Source organism: Macaca mulatta, chromosome 9 (assembly GCF_049350105.2).
Source record: "Macaca mulatta isolate MMU2019108-1 chromosome 9, T2T-MMU8v2.0, whole genome shotgun sequence".
In the NCBI taxonomy this organism is placed as follows: Eukaryota; Metazoa; Chordata; class Mammalia; order Primates; family Cercopithecidae; genus Macaca; species Macaca mulatta.
Window position 1 is genome coordinate 12,872,021 of NC_133414.1, and position 9,379 is coordinate 12,881,399.

Genomic DNA, 9,379 nt, shown 5'->3' on the forward strand with positions numbered 1-9,379 from the left:
CAAGGTCACCTGTAGATTTGTCTATAACAAGCCTGTAGGTTCCAGGCCCTTCCAAGGCAAAGTGGTGCTCAACAGCAACCTGAATGGGTGTATGACCACCTCAGGGACAGCAGAAGCCGGACTTCTGAAACAAGGGCAGGCACACAGATGCAGCCAGGCAGAGAGCACCCAACCCCCACCCCCCATCCTCACTCTGCTCCCAATTCACCACAGGCACTATGCTTTTGTTTTCGTTCTTTGGTGATCCATGCAGAAGTTTAGAAAAATTATTTTGCTACTAAAAGCACAAAAATGAAAAGTAATTGCTTTAGCAGAGGGTGACTCTTAAGAGAGACTCGCCATTACCTAAGCCCTGTGGCAAACTGTTACGGTCTCCAGAGTCATTCTCCCCTTCCCTCCTCTCTCCACCCCTTTCTAGCTTCCCGCACTCTTTGCGATGCAGCAGAACATTCGCTATATATGGTGTGCTGTTTCCATGTCACATGTGTCTGTCTCCTCAGCTAGACCATGAGCTCTCTGAAGGAAGTGACTGTGTCTCATCCATCACTGGATCCCCCGTGCCTTGCACCGTAACTGCCATCTAGTCAGGGTTCAAACATGCTGGCTGGCTGAGGAGACTCCGGAAAGCAGCAGTGAGCATGCCGGGGCTGGGGACAAGCCTTCCTTATTCAATTGTGGATGGGCTCAGGAGGGTGGAAACTAGAGACCTCCTGGCGAAAGTCAGGAGCCACAATGGCAGGGGGCCGAGGGCGCGAGTGGGAACGAGGGAGAACCACTGCGGCGAGCCCCCTATGCAGGCTCTACCTGGTGGCCCCAAAGCTCCTCAGCTAAGAGGCCCCAAATGGAAGACTTGCCTGCTATGAGGTCAAGCCACCTCAGATGTCCCGTCATCTCTTTCTGCACCCACTCGGGAACATTTTCTATCTAGGGACTGCCCCTCAACAGAAGTTTAACATCTCAGAGATCAGAAGGGCCCTAGAACTAAGTCCACATGAACAGAAACCGTGGAGACAGGGGCCTGACTCAGGCATTCCTGAGAAGCGGATCCGCTCCCTTTCCCCCATCTCCCGCAGCAGCTCCTGTTGGGCCTGGCAAGTGAGTGCCTGGGGCAGGATGGGGCCGACACCAGCTCCCGCCCTACACAGCACAACCGAGCCATTCAAACGGACTTGGACAGGCGCAAGGTCCCTGCTGCTGCAGGGATGCCATTTGGCGGCAGGCATGCAGGACACGGGCTTGGATCCTACTTCTGTGTCCCAACACATCAATAGCTACCACGGAGCGAGGGTGTACGCCACTAATCATTCATTTGTCCAAAACACGCATTAAAGAGCTACCCTATGGCAGGCATTCCGGTAGGGCCGTGGGTACAGACAGTTAACACGTCATACCCCTCCCTCTAAGAGTTTGGCCATAATTAGCTTCTCTGCCAAATAAGGGAAAATAGGTAAGCAAGTGGATGGTCCAGGCAAACCTCTCTCCCTGCACAGCAGACACTGCATCCCAGGGCACCCACACAGATTACGTGCTCAGAGAGACAGTTCTGTGGGACTCTCTGCCTTAGCTGAGCTCACCGTTGCTCAGACTCACCATCGCCCTGCTGGAGCTTAAACGGCTGTCCTGGGGGAGGATGAAAGACAGTGGGAGACAGGGCAAGAAGCTCCCTAAAGCTTCTACACAACAATGTCTCCACTGAGGCCGGAGCTGACCAAAGCGGCCCAAGTGCTCCAGAGTCACGCTTCCCAACCACCCAACTATGACACATTCTTCCCCGTCTACAAAATGGGATCCAACCAACAGCTTCACACCTTTAAAAACTATGAACTGAAACAAATGCTGGGCGCCTTCCCCTCAAGGAACACAATGAGGCTGGGTAGGTGGGTAGGGGAGATGTAAGGGAGGACAGGGCCTCTGTGGGCCTGAGGGGCAGGGCTCTGGCAAGAGAAGAATGCTCTGCTGAGCTGACGCTGCAGTCACCACCCACCTGGAGCTCCACGACCCCATGCCCCGCCAGCCCAGCTCTGCCCGCTTTCTATCCCCTACTGACTGCATCCCCCCGGAGGTGCCCCTTCAGCCTCTCCCACAGTGTCAGCACATCACCATTCGCAGCCTCAACCTCTGCCCAGTAGCAATAAAATGTTGGTACCCACTTGCCTGCCTTCCCTGGCACACAACGCTCTGCAGAGCAGGTGTCAGAGAAGGGGAGGTTCTCAACTCAACTCCCCTGGCCCTGAGAGGAGAGGGCCAGGCAAGCAGCCCCTCAGGTTGGCCAGACAAGGAAATATTGGTGACCTGTCATTCATGAACGTGATTATAAATATATGTCATACCCCTCTATAATTAAAACCATCCAGGTTAAAATTTGAATAATTCACAAACTTACAGTGTGGTATGAATTTGGAAACATTGATCTGAAGTTATGTTTTCCAAATTCTATTCTACAGACATTACCCTGCAAGATAATCTATGGGAAAAATAAGTTCGGCAGCCAAGAAGGTGTGAGGAGTGCTGTTAACCCAATCCTCCTGGAAGCTGCCCATGTGCAGTCACTTAGGAAAGCTCTGGGACAGCTCTGCACCCTGCAGCAAAGACCTACCTAGTTCACCTTGTTCAGCCCAGTGCAAGGTGTGCTTTCATTTCTTGAAACTCTCATCCTATGATACCTATTAACCAGAGAGGTGATGCGGTGCGGTAGGGAAGCACGCGGACTTTGGAACAAGGCTGCCTGGGTTGACTGTGGCTCTGCCACTTACTAGCTTGAACCTTGAGCAAGTTCCTCAATTTTATCTGTGAAACACAGGACACCAACAGCCGCACCTACCTATGTGCAAACTATTCCTAACAGCATTTATAACACAACAAGCTCTAGAGAGGTGTTTATGAACAGCCAGCAGAACTAGTGTTCTAAGACACACGGTGGGAAACACTAATAGAGAATTGGAAGCCCTATAGAATTCTAGAGATGTCATCTCTCCATAAGGTTACAGACTGGTAGGGGAAAGGGTATGTAATTATGACTCAACATGTTAAGTCACGACCAAGGAGTATGTGCGGACTTTGGAACCCAAAGAAGGGAAGGAACTGCATTTCTAATGGTGAGGAAGGTTATAGGAAAGAATCTACGGCCAAATTGACAGAATTGACAGGAATCCCAAAACATGAGCAGGATTTCACCAAGCAGAAAAGTAGAGGATGACTGTGGCAAATAAAAAGTAGGTGCACAGTATGGCTGGGGACAGCGAGAAACCCAATTTGACTAGAGTGGACAGGAGCCGGAAGACAGGACGACGCACTTCACTGGAAACACGCTGACGCTAGGTTGTTACAGGCCCCGGCTTCCAAATTAGGGAGCTTGGGACCTCAGTCTACAGGAAATTAGGAGCACCAACGTCAAAAACAACCAGCCAACCAAGGAAGGATCAGAGTCGCAAGTGAACTGAGTAGAAGAGGAACAGACTAGGGGCAAGGAGACATGTTTCAAGGAAATTAAACCAGTTCAGGTAAGCAGAGATGAAAGAGGCAATTAGACCAGAGAAGGGGAAAAAGGGCTGAGAGGTATTTCAAACACAGCAAAATATTGGGTGTGACATTTAGAGAAAGCTTAGATATGACCCCCCCCAAAAAAAATGGGGGATGAGGCAGCATTCGGAGTGGGTAATGGAGAAAACCACGGCTGTAGCAAAGGTCCTCGAGATGGACACAGCAGTAGCAGCAGCATGTCCTGGGAAGCGGTGGGTGATAACTTGGGCTCATGTCAGGTTCAAATTCATCCTGGTCTTCTTCCCAGGTGGGGCCAGCTAAGATGTGGGCAATTTGAGTAACTGGGCGGGAAGCAGTTATGGGAATGCTGGGCCCGCCCTGCAAGACTGTCACAGCGGGAAAGGGCTTGGACCGAGCATCACTTCCAGTAAGATCCAGGCTGATGGCATTTTATTTCTCCCCTCCCAGAAAGGACTCCACAGGAATACTCTGGATGAGCTGAGCCATTAACTTTGGGAGTCCAGATCCCTTTCAGGAGCCCATTTTGCGCCCCGGAGACCTTCCTCCTCTTCCCCACTTGCTGACAGAAGCCTGGGATGTCTATCCAAAGGAGACGGTTTAGTCCTTTCTCTCTCTTCCACACAGGCCACAAAACTGCCAAGCTCCATCTGCACCCATGAAACTACATTGTGACATGGCCACTTGACATGAGAATATAGTGACATAGCCAAATGTATAGGCTAGTGTGTTTTCAACATTTATTTTCTTACCAGCAATGATGCTCAAATACTCTCATCCTATCTCTAATGCCCCTCACGCTCTTAATCACATCCTCAGCCTAATCGCATCCTTGGGCTTCACTCAGGGATAAGGATAAAGTTCAGGGATGCATTTTGGGCCAGCAAAGTCCACTGTACACATTACACGAAAATTTAAAAAAAAAAAAAATTCTTTTTTCTTGTTGTCCTATGTCAGGTTGGCTGCAACAAAACCAAAACAAAATTTCCTACCCCAAGCTGTGATTCTTTCCATCTCCACCTGGGTCAGCCAAATCTCCAGATAGTATTAGCTCATCTAATTAGCTGCCTTTCCTCTCTTGCAGCTGAAAACCACACCCAGAGCTCATCAGTCATGTCCGGCCCTCTGTGAAAGCCCCGTTCTCTTCCTGCTGACGTTCCACTTTGAAGCTAATTGCCCTGGCCAAGAACCCACACCTGCCAGTGTGACGCTGAAGTACACTACTACCTGGTGTTTTGCCCGCCAGCTCCGGGCATCCAGGCGTTTCCTGGTCAACTGCTGGAGACACCTGAGCACCACCCTGTGCCAGCTGCAGGGCCCAGACCAGTGTTGTGCCACCTCGCTCTCTCAGGCGCACCTGCCATCCGCTATGATCCTCAAAACCGAGAAGGGCTCTCTGCTCCAAAAACTTCCTTCCTAACAAGCTCCACTGATAAATTAAAGGCTTCATTCCCCCATCAGATAAAAGGCTAAAACGCAATGAATGATCCCAGAAAAAGTTAAATAACCGTTCCACCTGGAAACTTGAACGGCCCTTCTTGGCAAGGTGATTTTAATCAAACAGAATTAGGAGACGCAGAGAGCCTGGAAGAGGCAAGTGGGAGGATGTGGTCGGGGACTGCCCAGAGACAAATCACTTCTACCACCGCTGGCATATGGCGCCTTTGCTATGTGCCAGGCACGGCGCTGGATGGGCTCTTTGTGCATTATCTCATTTACGCAGCAGAGTGACCCAGTGAAGTGAGCATTATTTCCATTTCGTAGGAGAGCAAACGAGTTCAGATGTGAAGTACCGGTCTAAGGCCAAACAGCCACTAATCGGCATAGCATAAGCGTTACGTTCCACAAGTTCCCTGACGGCCATCTGGGCGCACAGGTGGTGACAGCCTGGGTCATCCCACTCCCATTGGATGCGCCCTGGTAGCGACCGGGGCACAGTCCACTTGGCAAGGAGGCTCCCCCATGGGCGCAGGACACGGGGCAGGGCTGGTCACAGCCATTAGTTCGTTGACCTTGGCCTCAAATGCTAGCTGCAACCCCCGTGAGCCGGGGATACCCTGGCGGAGTGCATGCACGCGTCGTGGCCTCCCCGTGCTAGCCGGGCGCGCGTGACTGTCTAATGGGGCCGGCGCCAGCGTCCCACACCGCGAACTCAGACGAGCGAGGACAGAAATGGTTTCTCCACTCACAACCGCTCCTTTGCACTCACATTCCGTCTGTTTCGGTGTCCCCGGGCTGGGACATTAGGTTCCGCAGGCCTGGCCCTAAGCGTCGGCGGGAGGTGGGGGAGTGGGGCGCGGGTAGTGCGTGGCTTACCTGGCGTTAGATTGGGATCCCGCGCGGCCGGCTCCCTCTTCCCCTTCACGGCAGCGTCCTAGTGCTGCTTCTCGGTGGGTCGGCCCTAGCCCCTACCCTTGACCCTCGACCCCGGCAGAGGTGGCGTTGGTCCCACCGCACCTACGGGCGCCCCTCGAGGACAGCACACGCCTGCTTCCGGCCTGGAGCACCTGCTAGGCCGCGAGGAACTCTGGGACATCCGGTTGCTGGCGCGCAGCTCTCTGGGACCAGACGCAGGTGAGGTGGAGTAGGCGGAACCGCTCAAAGCCGCGCTCACGTCCTGCGCCCACGCCCTGGCTGCCGGCACCTGCGGAGTCTCTTGCCCTCTATCCCTCTTGCTGCAGCTGAGCAAAGAGAGGGGCAGAGAGCAGCTACGGTCACCATAGCCACTTTCTAACGCACTCCAGAACTTTTCCCATCCCAGGCAGAAAAATAAAACCCAGCAAGAATTCTTTCCACTATTTCCTGTTCTACACTAGACCACAATTCTTAAACTTGGAAGCCAAGCATTTAGTCCTTCGGATTTTTTGGTCTTTTTGGTTTCACCCTCCTTTGGGGTAGAGGTGCCAGAGAAAATATCGGACGCTCAGTCGCAGGAAAACAATAAACGTAAATATTGTCCATGCAATATTTGGGACATACTGAAACGGTTGTTTATCTGTTATTTTTAAATTTATCTAGGCATCCTCTGGTTTTACTTGCTAAATCTGGCAACCCTACTTTGGGGAAACAGAGGACACTTCTGGTATCCTCAATCAGGGTAGTGTCACCGAGTAGAAGGCATGTGTTTGTCCCTGGGAGGTAAGTAATTACCTTGATAGTTCACGATCATCTCCTCACATGCCAAAAAAGGCATCCCTCCCATGAACGTTTTTAAAGGGAGCATAATAGGGTCATTTTATTTAACAAACCCATGGAGTTTTATCTTCTCAAGTATTTATTTGGAACAAATAAAGCTGTCATATATTACATAAGATAGAATGCACATGTTTCTGTAAATAGCATTGATGCAGCGCAGGCAAGTCCCAGAACTGCTTGACTTTGTCCAGGAAAGAATTCAAGAGTGAGCCCCTGGTGTTAGCAATCTATTATTGAACCGCACTGCTCCCTCCTTGCCAGGCTAACTCACAGGCAGTGTGCCCAGAGCCGCACTTGTGGGCTCTTGGCAACTGCATTTATATCCACTTGTGCCCACTTTCAATCACATGCAAATTGAGGGTTGGGTTATTCAGAACTTTCTAGGAAAGAGGAAATAACTTCCGAGTCACTGCCTTGTAGGTAGCTTCCTGTTGTTGCCATGGCGTTGGTAAACTGAAATGGCACTGATGGGAGTATCTTACGTGAATGAGCAATGAGGGCAGCCAGGCACCTGGTTTTGTCACCATCTGCTGGTTCCTGCTGGTTTTTTCACTTCATCCTGTGGGGATAGGGAGGTAAGTCCTGTTGGTCTCCTCTCTCATTTCCCTCTCAAAGATTAGATATTGCTCTTTACTCTTAAGGGGACAGCAGAAGAACAGAGGTCTTTCTTCTGTAACTGCTTCTTCCTGATTTTATGGGCATAGGCCCTGCCTAGTGTTGGAGGAGTAAAATCTCTGGACCTGATCTAAGGGGCCCCATGGCAGGATGTTTGTATTCTCTGAGTCAGACGACTGGATGGGTGGGAAGCCTTGTGCAGCATCATCTTCACGTGGAATTGTTGTAGTCTAGAAGACACAGACTTTACTAAGAAGTTAAACAGCGGTCAGGAGCAGTGGCTCATGCCTATAATCCCAGCACTTTGGGAGGCCAAGACAGATGGATCACCTGAGGTCAGGAGTTCGAGACCAGCCTGACCAACATGGAGAAACCCCATCTCTACTAAAATACAAAATTAGCCGGGCGTGGTGGTGCATGCCTATAATCCCAGCTACTCAAGAGGCTGAGGCAGGAGAATCACTTGAACCCAGGAGGCACAAGTTGCGATGAGCCGAGATCGCACCATTGAACTCCAGCCTGGGCAACAAGAGTGAAACTCTATCTCAGGAAAAAAAAAAAAAAAGAAGTTAAGCAAGGGTCAAAAATTAGTAATAATAAAATAGCTGTCAGAGGTCTTAGGAAAGGTTAAAAAAAAAAAAAAGTGAGAATAATAGGTGTGGTTTATTATTGCACACACTCTTCCTTGTCATGTTATTTGTGCATTTGTGAAACAGCAGCTTTAAGTTTTCTAGGGGTTCACAAGTGTGAGTCATGGTGTCCTCCTCTTATACCTGTGGGGACTTAAGAGAAACAGGTTTCATCCCGGACAGGTATACCCAGCTAGTGATTCCCTGAAGTTTAATAGCAGTGAGGACACTTTACAATACCTGATAAGTGGTCATTGATCCAGTGGTGAGGGAGTCCTTTTTTAAAAATTTTCAGTAAGGCAAAGCTGCTGGTTGAATAGGGGAAGCTGTTCTTTTCCTCGGTGGGAAAGGGCTATCTTTTATTTTCATTATGTTGAAAGACCATTTGCAGCTTGCCTAAATTTCAAGGGGAGGCACAGTGAGGCATGTCCAACCCCCTATTTCCTGTCATTGCCTGAGTTGTTCAGGTTTCTTTGGGATTCTCTTTGGCCAAGGGATTTACAGCCAACTAAACATTCTAGGCCAAACAGGAATGGAGGTAGGTAGGCATTCATTAGCCCTTAAAACCCTTTTAAGCAATATAAGAGTCAAAACCTAAAAGCCAAAAATAAGCTTATACATCAAGGAAAAACGAAGACTACAGATTCAAGTTATACCAGGGGAAAACATTGCTTTTAAAGGCCAGTAAGATAAAATATTTTAGCATCAGGCCATAACAACAGTGGGAACCAGAGGAAACAATATTAAAGGCACTGATGAAAAAGCTAACGGAGACAGTTATCATTGCAGGCCTTCTCAAACAGGGACAGCACCAAAAGCAGCCTGACACAACAGTTGAACTTTTGAGTTAGGAATCTGTATTAGTCCGTTTTCATGCTACCGATAAAGACATACCCAAGACTGGGCAATTTACCAAAGAAAGAGGTTTAATGGACTTACAGTTCCACGTGGCTGGGGAGGCCTCACAATCATGGTGGAAGGCAAGGAGGAGCAAGTCACACCTTACATGGATGGCAGCAGGTAAAAAGACAGCTTGTGCAGGGAAACTCCCGTTTTTAAAACTGCCAGATCTCATGAGACTTATTCACTATCACGGGAACAGCACAGGAAAGACCCACCCCCATGATTCAATTACCTCCCACTGGGCTCCTCCCGTGACATGTCGGAACTGTGGGAGCTACAATTCAAGATTTGATGGGGGACATGGCCTAAACATATCAGAATCTGTGAAGTTTTTCGAAGAAACAAGTTATAGAATTGAAAAGCAAACATTTTTGTAATTTTATTAACAGCAAATCTATACCTTAGGAAAACCTTGTTTTAACATGGGACCGTTCTCTAGAAAGACTATTAGAAACAATTCTCTTTTAATGACAGCCAGATTAATTACACACAAAATTCCTTTATAAATTCCCCTTTACGAACCTTATCACAACTTAGAC

At 49.3% G+C, this 9,379-nt stretch overlaps 1 long non-coding RNA gene across 2 annotated transcripts; it reads left to right on the forward strand.

The window, feature by feature from the left end:
* The first annotated feature begins 1,251 nt into the window (after window positions 1-1,251).
* Window positions 1,252-6,482, forward strand: LOC144331073 (uncharacterized). Of its 2 annotated transcripts, none has more exons than XR_013397920.1 (2): window positions 1,252-3,500; window positions 4,583-6,482. It is a non-coding gene; the product is annotated as an uncharacterized LOC144331073 (long non-coding RNA). The 2 variants fall into 2 exon arrangements; XR_013397919.1 differs by lacking the exon at window positions 4,583-6,482 and adding an exon at window positions 3,949-4,404 and having other exon boundaries at window positions 2,445-3,500.
* Window positions 6,483-9,379: the final 2,897 nt, after the last annotated feature.